The following is a 13,976-nucleotide window of genomic DNA, read 5'->3' on the forward strand; positions in this document are numbered from 1 at the left end:
GCCGGGCGCGGCGCGCGCAGCCGCCGGTGGGCGGGGAGTTGCGGGGGGCGGCGCCGGCCGGGGGAACCCGCGCCCCGCGGCCCCGCGCCCACGCCCCGCGGCCCCCGCCCCGCCGCGCGCACCCGGCCCCCGGGCCGCTCTCCAAGCCGCGCGGGGCTCCGGGGGTCGCCCTGGGGCCCGGGGCGCACGCGGGGGGAAGGGGGTTAGGGGGCGGCCGCAGGCGGGCAGGGACCCCCGTTTCCCCGGGGCTCACCTGGGCAGGGAAGCCGCGACCCCGCGTCCCCCGGCCCACCCGCGGATGGCTGGGTTTGGGTTTTTTGTCGTTTTTTGGTTTTTTTTTTTTTTTTTTTTTTTTTTTGCTGACCTTCTAGCCATCAAGTTGTGGGTTTGGGATTTTTTTTTTTTTAAGAAGGGTCTCCGTTTTTTTCTGTGTTTGTAAAGGACTCCCTCTGCCTGTTGTCTCCTCCTTTGCCCACAAAACAGCCCCCCTCGTTCCTTGACCTGGATCGTCTCTCCGTTTCAATGGAGCTATTCATAAATCAGGAAAACTTTTCCCTCGGCTTCTAGGAACATTTAATTGATTCCAATCCGATGTTTCAGGCTCTGTATCAAACGTAAATGAACAATTAACTTCTTGAGGGGCTGGTATGCGCCGGGTGGAGGGGGGGTCGTTGCATCCCGGAGTGCTATGTCCCCCACCCTGCACCCGTTGGGTTCTGTGTGTGGTGGGGGGTGGGTGGGTGGGTTGGAGCGTTGGGGCCACGCCAGTGCTTGGGGGCCACATCTGGTGCCGGGATGGGCCTTGGGTGGGCAAGTGCTGTCTCTCCAGCCCTAACCCCACCTTGCTTTTCCAGAAAACTCCTGAGCTGGTATCTCCATCCACACCTGCAGCAACCCAGGGCAAGGATGGAGCTCCTGGAGGTGTCGGACAGGCGCATCGAAGCCTGAAGGTGGAGGATAGGACAACCCTGCGATCCTGACCTGTCACGCGCGGCTTGAAACCTGGGACCGAGGACCACCAAGGACCCAGGACCGAGCCCCACCATGGTGAACGAAGACCTCGGGCTCCTCAGAACACCCCAACCAGGGAAGAAGCGGTTAGAGGGTCCCGGAGTGCCTCCTGCTGGCAGACACACCGGCTGTTCCTGCAGTTCTGAGTTCAGCGGGTCAACTCAAAAACAAGATGCAGGGGTCCTGGGCCTGGAAGCTATTACTGCCGCCATTATTCTTGTTGCTTCCAGGATGATTTTAGTCTCACGAAATTCCAAAGGTTGTGGATATGGCAGACCCGTTGGCTGGGACACCCTTGCCCAGGCCCAAAGCAGCCCTAGTTCTAAGGCGTGAGAGTGGACAGTAGCAGACTGGAAACTGTGCCGCTGAACAATGAATATGGATCTCATTTTCTTTTCTTGTTTTTTTTTTTTTTTTGGGGGGGTGACACCGGGTGGTGCTCAGGGCTTACTCCTGGTTCTGCATGCAGGAAGCACTCCTGGCAGTGCTGGGGGATCACGTGGGATGCGGGGATCAAACCAGGGTTGGCCGCATGCAAGGCAAAAAGAGGCCTCCCCTCTATGCTCTCGCTCCAGCCCCGAGATCTCATTTTCTTTTTTTTTTTTTTTTTTTTGCTTTTTGGGTCACACCTGGCGATGCGCAGGGGTTCCTCCTGGCTCTGCACTCAGGAATCACCCCTGGCGGTGCTCAAGGGACCATATGGGATGCTGGGAATCGAACCCGGGTTGGCCACGTGCAAGGCAAACTCCCTCCCCGCTGTGCTCTCTCTCCAGCCCCAAGATCTCATTTTCTTTGCCTGAGTCTCCACAGGCTCAAATTCAGTCCATTAAGGCCTGTGTCACTTACGTACCCTTTCAAGTCAGGAGAACTACCCGTCATGCAGTGCCCTAAAGCCATATAAACACACCACCTCCAGGAGGACTCAAGTTATTATTAAAAATTAAAGATCAAGAATCCTATCCAGGGGCTGGAGAGAGTACAGCAGGAAGGGCACTCTCCCTGCACGCAGCCAACTGGGGTTTGATCCCCGGCACCCCTAAGGTTTCCTGAGCCTCACTAGCACTGAACCATGAGCACAGAGCCAAGAGTAAACCCTGAGCACTGCCGAATGTGGCCCCCAAAACAAAAATAAAAAATGGAAGATTAAAAAAAAATTAAGGGGCTGGAGCGATAGCACAGCGGGTAGGGCGTTTGCCTTGCACGCGACCAACCCGGGTTTGATTCCCAGCATCCCATAGGGTCCCCTGAGCACTGCCAGGAGTAATTCCTGAGTGCAAAGCCAGGAGCAACCCCTGAGCATCGCCAGGTGTGACGCCCCCCCCCCCGAAAAAAAAAAGCAAAAAAATTAAAATACTATCCAAAAGATTATGTTGTTTTCCATTCAGAAGACTCACTGCAACTTCTAGATTAAAATAAATGAAAGCGTGGCTGGAGAGATAGCACAGGGGGTAGGGCGTCTGCCTCGCACGCGGCCGACCCGGGTTCGATTCCCAGCATCCCATATGGTCCCTTGAGCACCGCCAGGAGTAACTCCTGAGTGCAGAGCCAGGAGGAACCCCTGTGCATCGCTGGGTGTGACCCAAAAAAGCAAATAAATAAATAAATAAAAAATAAAATAAAATAAATGAAAGCTGGGGATGGGGGACACGGAAGAGGGGAGCGGTGGAAACCTCTTCCTTTATTCGGTCCATAAAGATCAAAACCAGATTTAGAGCACAGCCTAAACCGAAATTCCCCTGGCCAACCTGGGAAGAAATCCGTAAGTAACCCAAAGACAATCACTTCTCACTTTTCCATTGCAACTCACCGAATGAAACCACAGACCCTGGGAAATTTAGACCGTGGGGGCTCCTGCATGCGATCTTCCTCCGAGAACATACGTGAAACCCAGGATACCCCCGGACCACACCCATGAGGCCAGGGCTGGAACCCACTGGCCCCCAGAGCACCTCTTGGCGCAGAACCGCGAACGGGGGATCAGCAGCGTGTGACTAGCATCCCGTTCGCTGGAAAACGCCAGGATTTAAACCGAGAACCCTTCTGCACTAAGGAAGAGGCGAAGCATTCCTGGTTTAAAGCTCTTAAGCAACAGAAGACAATAAGGAGAGAGGGTGTAACCAACTCTAACTTGTATCAACAAGCTAATAAAGGCTTCACCTAAGCACTTTTGTGCAGGGGACGGGAACACTGGGTTCTGATTTGCATGCAAGTGTTCTAGGTAGTCCGGAGGTGTTTGATTTAGTTGTTTGGTTTTTTTTTTTTTTTTTTTTGCTTCTGGGTGAAACCCAGGGGTGTTCCAGGCTTAGTCCTGGCTCTGCACTCAGGGGTCTCTCCTGGCGGGGCTCAGGGGATCCTACGAGGTGCTGCGGGTGCCACCCGGGTGGGCCACATGCGAGGCAAGAGCCCGTCTGCCGTGCCATCGCGCCAGCCCTGGCTGTTGTGTTTCTGCGCCCAGAGACTCTGGTTAGACTCCGATGGAATCAACAACAAGGAAGTCGACTGGCTTTGAAGTTGGCGCCGAGGCCGGTCTGCCTTACTCCGGTTTTCCCACAAGCTGATGGAGGAGCCGAATGATCGATGGGCTTGTCTCCGAGAATAACACGATTCCCAGCGGACGGGAGAGGCAGTGGAGTAAACAGGCGTGTGTGTGTGTGTGTGTGTGTGTGTGTGTGTGTGTGTGTACGGCGCCACCAGCTCCGAGCGGACCCTTTGGTCGTTTGCAAAGCCGCGGCGGCCCCGTGGCCGTGTGTGTGTGTGTGTGTGTGTGTGTGTGTGTGTGTGTGTGTACGGCGCCACCAGCTCCGAGCGGACCCTTTGGTCGTTTGCAAAGCCGCGGTGGCCCCGTGGCCATGACTGCTGTAGTAAAAGCCAGTCAGTCACATTTCACACCGTCCTTTCTCCGGCTGAAAAGACCTTTGCAAGCAGCAGGGCCTCTTTAAAGGGCTCTCGGTAGACTGGGGAGACCGCATCCAAGCCACCTGAAGCCTTTTTCGGAGGTTGGTGACGGAAGTCGAGTCAGCGAAACACACTTCTCTGGTTCAGATGGGAAGTGGGAGGGGTCTAGGCGGGAGTCTGAGCCCACCGGTGGGAAGTTCTGGCAGCAGGTGGCCCTCTCCCTCGGGGCCAGCTCTGAACCAAGAGCCATCCCCGCAGAACCATTTTTTTTTGCTTTTTGGGTCACACCTGGCGATGCACAGGGGTTCCTCCTGGCTCTGCACTCAGGAGTTACTCCTGGCGGTGCTCAGGGAACCATATGGGATGCTGGGAATCGAACCCGGGTCGGCCGCGTGCAAGGCAAACGCCCTCCCCGCTGTGCTATCGCTCCAGCCCCCCACCCCGCAGAACCATGTTTAAACACATGCATTCCTTCTTGCTTTCCCTATCCTTATCTCGGAATTGGAAACCTTGCCACTGGTGAAAACAAGTTAGCGATCTTATACAGTTATGTAATCTCTCTCTCTCTCTCTCTCTCTCTCTCTCTCTCTCACACACACACACACACACACACACACACCTTTTGTTTTTTTTCCTTTTTGGGTCACACCCAGCAATGCACACGGGTTACTCCTGACTCTGCACTCAGGAATTACACCTGGGCAGTACTCGGGGTACCATACGGGATACTGGGAATCGAACCCGGGTCGGCCACGTTTGCAAGGCAAAGCCATACCTAAGGTGCTATCGCTCCAGCCCAACACACCCCTTTTTAAAGGGATACTTCATTTAAAAAAAATAAAATAAAATAAAGGGAAAAAAAAAAAAGGGATACTTCAGTGCTTGAAGGCCAAATTACTTTTTGAATCGGGAGCTAATTAAAATACATTGAGTCCACTGAAAAATAACCCGGGCAGTGAATTGAATGATACCAACCCAACGCCTTTGACGGAGGGTGAGAGTGGAAAGCGGCCGGAAGGGGGAACGCCTCTGGAATCAGCGCCTGTGAGTCCGCTCGGCTTTGCAGCTGCCTGTCTAGCGCCACTGAGGTACGAGGCATGCCAGCTGGGATGGGTATCGTGTGCCCCAAGACGTGGGTCGTAAGCCTGTGTCCCGAGCACAGACCCTGCCTTCCAAGTTGGCAGGTGTGGAAACACGGCGAATGTCACGCTTGCAACTCAGGGGATACAACGCCCGCGGTAAAAGGAGCTGCCAAAGAACCGAGACAAGGTTCAGACTGACTTCAATCTGAGAGTACTTTGGGGATACACGGTTGAGAGGAACCCTCGGTGTTAGGCAAGGAAAGTCGAGTCGAGCTACGAGAAAACAGGAGTGTGAAAAAAAAAAAAACAGACCCTGGGGCTGGAGAGATAGCACAGTGGGTAGGGCGTTTGCCTTGCACGCGGCCGACCTGGGTTCGATTCCCAGCATCCCATATGGTCCCCTGAGCTATCGCCAGGGATAATTCCTGAGTGCAGAGCCAGGAGTAACCCCTGTGCATCGCCGGGTGTGACCCAAAAAGCCAAAAACCCAAAAAAAAAAACAGATCCTGAAACAGATCCTGCTTATTTACACGTGGAAAATAAGCAAAAAGAAAACGACAGCTTTTTGCTCTCTCCATATAAAGGTGCTGAGGAGGAGGCTGAAGATGATGTCACCAGGGCAAGGGAACTTGAGGTGCTCGTCGCCAACGTGGGTTCGGTCCCCGGCATGGCAAATGGTCCCCTGACACCATCAGGAGCCAGCTCCGAGCACAGCTGGGTGCGGCTCAAAACCTCAGCAAAAAAAATAAGTTGCTGAGAAAAGTAAAACTGATCAAGCCTATTTTACTGTTTTATTTATTTATTTATTTAGTAAATAAATTTTTTTTACTGTTTTATTTATTTATTTAGTCTCCTGCCCCCACGCCTGGCTGTTCCTCGCCTGGGCCCCTTGGAGGGGAGCGGGTTGAGCTTTCCTCCCCGCCCCGACCAGGGCTCCAGCAGCCGAAGACCTCCAGGACCAGCCACCACCATGCTGAGACCACTCTCCGCACACATGAAGGTACTGGCAGAGGGACAAAGCCACGCGGGTTCCGGGGCCGAGATCTCCAAGCCTACTCAGATTGGAGTCGAGCATCTTCCACCCAGATCCTCCAAATTCCAGTAGGCGGGGGTCACACCCACCAACTGGCCCCCTGGCGCCGTGTAATCCCATCAAGGCCAAGACTCAGAGACTATAAAAACCAGCTCCCGGAACCGGACATCTTATCAGGAAACTTGCAGGCTATCGAATGTAGCCTGCCCACAGGGCAGAGTCTGGCAAACTCCCCGTGGCGTACCCAATATGCCAAATACCAGTAACAATGATGGGCCTCATTCTCCTAAAGAGCCTTGAATATAATCTCAGGGCTAGGATGGAAGAGACGTTACTGGGGCCTGCTCGAGGCAATCGACGAATTTATTTATTTGCTTTTTGGGTCACACCCAGCGATGCACAGGGGTTACTCCAGGCTCTGCACTCAGGAAATTACTCCTGGCAGTGCTTGGGGGACCACATAAGATGTCAGGGATCGAACCTGGGTCGGCTGCAAGCAAGGCAAACACCCTCCCAGCTGTGCTATCGCTCCGGACCCTGCTTTCTTTCTTTTTTTGCTTTTTGGATCATACCTGGCGATGCTCAAGGGTTACTCCTGGCTTTGCGCTCAGGAATCACTCCTGTCAGTGCTCGGGGGACCATATGGGATGCTGGGAATCGAACCCAGTTCAGCAGGGTGCAAAGCGAACGCCCTCCCCGCTGTGCCATCGCTCCAGCCCCTCCCACTTTTATTTCTTAGGGAAAGGAGCTGGGCCACACTGGGCTATGCTCAAGGTCCCGCCAGGCAGGTCTGAGGCACATCTGTGGCTGCAGGAATTAAGCCCTGCCCGCTCTATCGTTTCCGTGGCCCCTTCCATACTCCGATTGAAAAGGAGACTTGATTCCTGGCCTTCCCCTGACCTAAGTGTGATCCAGTCGAAGCAGACCCTCAGTATCACCAGAAAACAGCTTAACCACGCTCATCTTAGTGACTCCTCCAAATATGTAACTGAAAGTGAGGTCTAATATATTCATCTGAATTGAATCTAAACAGCATTTCTACTGCACCCTAGATAAACGATGAGGTCAACTATCGTCAAATGTAAAGTATTATCAATTTCTTCTCTAAAATACTTTTTTTTTTTTTGGTTTTTAGGTCACACTCAGCAGTGCTCAAGGAACCATATGGGATGTCAGGGTGTCAGGGATTGAACCCAAGTCCCTGCGTGCAAGGCAAGTGCCCTCCCTGCTACACTATTGCTCCAGTTCCTCTTAAATGCTTTTTATTTAGTTAGTTAGTTTTGGTCACACCTGGCGATGCTCAGGGGTTACTCCTGGCTCCGCACGCAGAAATTACTCCTGGTGGTGCTCGGGGGACCCTATGGGATGCCGGGAATCGAACCTGGGTCGGCCGCGTGCAAGGCAAACGCCCTCCCCGCTGTGCTCTCTCTCCAGCCCCACTCTTAAATACTCCTCAATGGAATTCGGGTCTAGTATTTGAGATACAAGACCAAAACTTAATATACTTTCCCCCCTCTCGACAATCTGCTATATAAGTCTTTGCCTTAAGAAAGCTATTTTTAACTCATCCCCGGCGATCAGCTCAAAGCGACTCCCATCCCTTACTGTGCACATGAAAATGAAGCCGAGAAAAATTTCACTTTCTTCAGACAGACAGGAAGCTGCATAACGAGAATCTCACAGACTCTAAATACCCAATCTAAAGCCTTGAACCCCTTGGATCGAAAAACCAAAACCATAAAAGTCAGCCTCTGGCCCCCGTGGTCAGGGAGCAGAGTGCGACGGACGGGGGGGACATCTGCCCTCCACCCCTGCCTGCAGATTTCTCACCTCACCCCAGCAGTTTGCCAATCTCCTCTGAACCAAGAGCAAAGATGTTTTAACAACAACGCTGTGTTTAGTAGACAACCAGCCTGGCCGATTCTGCCAGCCTACAGCTGACGTGGAGAACAGAACCGGCCTGAGGAAGCAGCTGGGACGCTAGGCCATTTTTGCAGGGGCTGGTCCACACCTGCTGGTGGTTAGGACTTACTCCTGGCCCAGTGCTCAGGGATCACTCCGGGCTGTGCTGGGGTACCAAACGGGGTACCAGGAGTGAAACCTGGTGCTAGGCACATGCAAGGCTAGTGCCCTCCCGCTATACTATGGCTCCGGCCCACTCTTCTCTAAACACCCAGTGCAACCCCCGACCCTGAGTCTGAGCGAAGGCTGGGAGCAACCCCTGAGCATCGCGAAGACCCAGTGCAGTGCCACGGCCTGCATGGAATCCCAGGGCCGGCAGCCTCACCACTGCAGGACCAGTGTTGGGTCTCCCTGGAAATAGCGCAGGTTCCGATCCAATGACAGAAGGGACCTTCCTTTCTCACCTCCACTGAAGAGTGCCCCTGTGGGGCTGGAGTGATAGCACAGCGGGTAGGGCATTTGCCTTACACGCGGCCAACCCGGGTTCGATTCCCGGCATCCCATATGGTCCCCTGAGCACTGCCAGGACTGATTCCTGAGTGCAGAGCCAGGAGGAGCCCCTGAGCATCGCCAGGTGTGACCCAAAAAGGAAAAAAAAAAAAAAAGAGTGCCCCTGAAGGCAGACAGTAGCCTTCAATCTGAGGCGGGTTCTGAGCCCCGTTCCGCCACTGGAAGGGACACTGGGTGAGTTTAGCAGTATTGCTATCCGGCCTCACTTCTTCACTGGATCCCTTCAGAGGCTGGAGAAATAGTATACAGGGGGTAAAGCATTCGCCCTGCATGCAACCGAAACCAGTCTGATCCCTGGCACGGCATTTGATTCTGAGTATCACCAAGAGTGACCCCTGAACACAGAGCCAGGAATAGCCCCTGAGCACCCCCGTGTCCAAACTCCCACAACCCCCGAAAAGGTGCTTCAATGCCAGCCTTATCTAGAGACTAAGAAGGAGCTGGAGGGGGCCAGAGCAATAGTACAGAGGGGAGGACGTTTGCCTTGCACATGGCCGACCCGGGTTCGATCCTCAGCATCCCATACGGTCCCCCAACCACTGCCAGGAGTGATTCCTGAGTGCAGAGCCAGGAGTAAGCCGTGAGCATCACTGGGTGTGACCTAAACACACACACACACACACACACACACACACACACACACACAGAGAATTAAAAAGGAAAAGGCGGGCCGGAGCTATAGCACAGCGGGGAGGGCGTTTGCCTTGAACGTGGCCGACCTGGGTTCGATCCCCGGCATCCCATAGGGTCCCCCGAGCACCGCCAGGAGTCATTCCTGAGTGGAGAGCCAGGAGGAACCCCTGGGTATCGCTGGGTGTGACCCAAAAAGCAAAAAAAAAAAAAAAAGGAAGAAGGAAGAAGAAAGGCAAGGAGAGGAGAAACAGGAGGAGGAGATGATGTAGCAGGAGCAACTGAATATGAATAGCTTTTGTGTCCCTGGGGCATAGCTGGTGGTACCCAGGGGCTACTCCCATCTGTGGGCTCCAGGGTCGCTCCTGAAAGTGCTCGGGGGATTATGTGGTTCTGGGGACAAACCCTCAACTTCCGGCACGCAGACCAGGTGTTCCACCAGGAAGCTCTCTCTCCAGCTGTACAGCTGATTTTCCCGCTTCGGTTCTGGGGTCACACCAGCAGTGCTCAAGGCTCTGAGCTCAGGAGTCCACCCCCGGCACACCTGGGGGTGCACATGGGGCCCCAGGGACGGACGCTGGGTCAGTGCATGCCAGGGAGGCACCTTGCCCTCTGGATTATCTTTCCGGCCCCGAATTTTTTTCCAAGTTCTGAGAAGTCCACCTGTTTCAAAGTCGCCCTCATTTTCCACCCACTCCTCTTCACTGATCTCATCAACCCAGGACAATGAAACTGAATATATTAAAACACGGCATGGGAGGCTTAAAGAAAAAACAAAAGCCTCTCCTGAACAAGTCAATGCATTAGTTCCGGTGAGGAGGATCCTGGGAGGAAGGTTACTGACCCGGCACTGTGTTCTGGGAAGAAGGTGAAGACACGCGAAACTCGCGGGCTTGGACGAGTCCCACGCTGGCCACCCTCCACGCTCTCAGACTCCTTAGAAGGAATGTACCAAAGGGAAAGCGAGTGTCCACCTCATGCAGGACACACACGGGCCCAGGCCCCCTGAGCAGCAATGGGAGACCCAGATGTGTGTCTCAGGCTGGGAAGACACTTCAAGTCCAAGGTCAGAGTCAGCGTGTGCAGAGACCACTGTTAGAGCAGCAGCTGGGAGGGCACTTGCCTGGCACACAGGCGACCGGGGCCCGACCCCCAGCATCCCACCCTGAGCCAGACAGTCACCCCTGAGCGTAGAGTCAGGAGTAAGCCCTGAACACAGCTGGGCATGGCCCCTGCCTGGAGTCTTTTCCAGGGCCCGAGAGAAGGCACCGTGGGCAGGGCACCCGCTCGCACACAGCCGACCTGGGTTCAAACAAAGAACAAAATTTCTTTTGGAAAGGAAGAACAAAAAAATCCTTGCACGTCCACACTGGGCCCCAACGGGCCAGCGCACCAGGGAGGCCGCGCTCCCTGTGTGGACTCCGGGGGGCGCTCGGACCAGGGTCTCGCTCCTGACTGCCCCTCCGAACTCCCGTGCCCGATCACTGCAAGAAAGCCGTCACGGAATCCCACGGAATCCCAGCAACCCTCAAAGCGTCTGCTCTGAAGAAGGCAGCGACAGTCTCCCCGTTCTAGACCTTTCCTTGCAATTCTGCCCACGGCCCTCTCATTCGATTCCCTCTTCACACTCCTCCCGGGCTTCCTGCTGAGAGCAGGGAAGGACAAAACTGAGTCGCTCCAGGACCAAACTCCAACGTGGGGGGAGGGCTGGGCGCCACCGGATATGGGGTATGAACTGCACTTTCCTCCCCCCTCTCTTCCTCGACTCCCCCCCCCCCCACCCTGGAAGCCATCCTAACATTTTTCAGCTTAACGTTTTTTTTTCCAGCCAGGATGTACTAAAATTAGATGGGAACAAAGGATTGACATCTTGTCTGAGGCGGCACCCACTCCCGCTCCGCTACACCCCTTCCTCGACTCTCCCCTGGGAAGCGGGGGATGGGGCGGAGGGGGTTCTCCCCCAACTGCCACCCTGATAATAATAACCTCTCCCTCTCCTGCGGTCCGTATGCTAATGAAGACTGACAAACACAGGGCACAGTCTGCTTCCTCCTTAAAAATCTCCCCCACGATACCAGCATCTGCTAAGCACAGGTTCCTGGGGCCATTTTTAGGTACTTGGGGGAAAAAAAAAACCCACCGTGTCCGATTCGCCTTCTCTGAGAGCTGCTAGAAGCACGCACAATAATAAAGATCGTTCACGAAGATAGCCGTCATTTCCAGAACAAACAAAAATATATTTTAAATAAAACAGACGCAGTTAACACTTCTTCTGGAAGGGTTACCTAAAAAAATGGGGCGGGGGCGGAGGGAGGAAGGTTTTTTATTTTTATTTTTTTTTTCCCAAATCTTCCTTTAAATAAATTAGGTAACTAATTTGCAAATACTTCAAGGCACAGTTGATCTCTTGGTCACAAATCTTTTGTACCGTAGGATCAGCATGACAAAAGTACATTGTCAGCGATACACCCCCCCCCCCCCCCCCCCGTTTTTGAAGTTCTACGCCATAAAAGCGGAATATTGATACATTCATGTCTGGGGAATTATTCCAACCTTTTTCATTCGGTCTGCCTCCGTCTGAACTACAGGCTCACACAGTGACAGCTCAAAATTTTGTCGGAGAAGCCCTTTTCATAACGATTCATCTAAAGCACTGCGTTTTGAAAAGATGTTTTAAAAGTAAGCACCGACTCAGGCTCCCTTTTTTCCCTGGTTACTGGAGCCCATCTTGACATCGAGGCTGGAAATGAAAGATCTTTCAGCAACGCTCGGGGATTTTGCGAAGGTCATATTCAATCATTCATTAGGCTGCTTACCGCTTGCTTTTCAGGGTTCCATTGTGGAGCTCGCTTTATTCAGCAGTTACGTAGCCCGTGGGCTTGGGCCTTTGTCTGCTTAATGTCGAGTTTCATTTCTATGGCCCTAACATCGGAATCCATCCATTGACCGAAGAATTTCAAACTATTCTTTCACTTTTCTAACAAATTGCGTGGTATGGATGCAGAATAAATTAGCATTCATTTTCCGCCATTAAGTGCTTCTCAAACATGCCCACGGGCTCCCCCTTCGCAGGGCATCTCCGGCTCCTGCTGACGGAAAAGGTCCTGAACCCTGGTCCGCTCTCCCTGACGCCCACCGTGGGGCTCTCAGTCACGCGCGGGCCGCCTTCTCCTGGCTGGCCTGGAAGAGACTCCTAGGGACACTGTCACACACACGCACACGCATGCACACACATGCACAGACACACACACGCACCCCCAGCACACACACACACATGCACGCACTTGCACGCACGCGCACACACACACACACACACACACGTGCGCCCTTCCCATCAGTCAAACAGGTCACTCTGGGAGCTGGTAGACTCCTAGAGACACCTAACACACACACACACACACACACACACACACCCTTGCCACCAGCCTGGCAGACTCCTAGAGACACCTGTCTCATACCACACACACACACACACACACAGGCTCCTAGAGACACCTGTCTCATACCACACCACACACACACACACACACACACACACACACACACACACACACAGGCTCCTAGAGACACCTGTCTCATACCACACACACACACACACACACAGAGGCTCCTAGAGACACCTGTCTCATACCACACCACACACACACACACACACACACACACACATGCGCCCTTCCCATCAAACAGGTCACTGGGAGCTGGTAGACTCCTAGAGACACCTAACACACACACACACACACCCTTGCCACCAGCCTGGCAGACTCCTAGAGACACCTGTCTCATACCACACACACACACACACACACACACACACACACACACATACACGCCCTTAACCTAAGACAAACAGGTCACTGGGAGCTGGCTCCAGAGAGTAACCTTGTTTGAATTTCAAACAAGTTTCCACAAAATAAGAGTGCCCCTTCAGAGAAACGGAATCACAATTCCAACTTCTTACCCAGAGAACGCGGCCTTCGTGGGCCAACAGCTCCCGGCCACAGCCCATCACCACAGTCCCGGACCCAGTCGGACTTAGCAAGGCTGCTCTCAACAACCACGGCACTGGGGACAGTTACTGGGCCTGTTTCGCGATTTTTACCTCTAAGAGGCTGGCTTCCTGTAGATCACGCCGATGAGAAGAGGACAGTCCCCTTTCCAGACCCCAGCACCAGCTCCCGGTCCCTGGCCTGCCCCCCCACCCCGCCCCTCAGCGCCCTTCCTGTCTGGACGTGAAACAAGTAAGCCCTGGGCAGCGGCTGGAGCCACCCCAAGCTGGAGCGAACCCCCCGACACCTGAAGCCCCTTTTCTGTCCAACAGTGCTCTCAAACAGCACCTGCCTTTCAATGACAATCCCCAACCAATATACTTTCATCATCTCTGAAATCAACTAACAGTGATGTGGAAAAAGGAAGACAAATCACGGAACAATTTTTAAAAGTTGAAGTCATATGCGATGAATTACTACTTATCCCGTGAACATTAGGGCGTTTCCGGAGCTGGGAGGCGGCAGAACAATCCCACCCCATCACCTCAGGGTCCCCCTAGCACTTCCAGGCCCAGGGGCCCCCAGCACGCGTCCTGGACAGTACAGCATCCTCAGGCATTTGCCACAAATCAACCTGCCTGCCCAGCTGGCCAGGAGTTGCTGGTGGGAGCCCAGGACCCCCGAGCACTGCTTTGGTGGAGGAATCCTGCCTCCCCAGGTTAAAGCGCTTCAAAACATGTTATCAGAGTTCCAAGTGGACGCGATGCCTTTGGTGACCTTGTGCCAGGCAGGCAGTGACCTTTACGGCTGGCTGACAGTGAGGCTAAGCAAAGGACCCTTACTCCCACCCCGAAAAAGAAAACAGTG

The sequence above is a fragment of the Sorex fumeus genome, unplaced genomic scaffold (assembly GCF_029834395.1).
Source record: "Sorex fumeus unplaced genomic scaffold, SorFum_2.1 ptg000142l, whole genome shotgun sequence".
NCBI lineage: Eukaryota > Metazoa > Chordata > Mammalia > Eulipotyphla > Soricidae > Sorex > Sorex fumeus.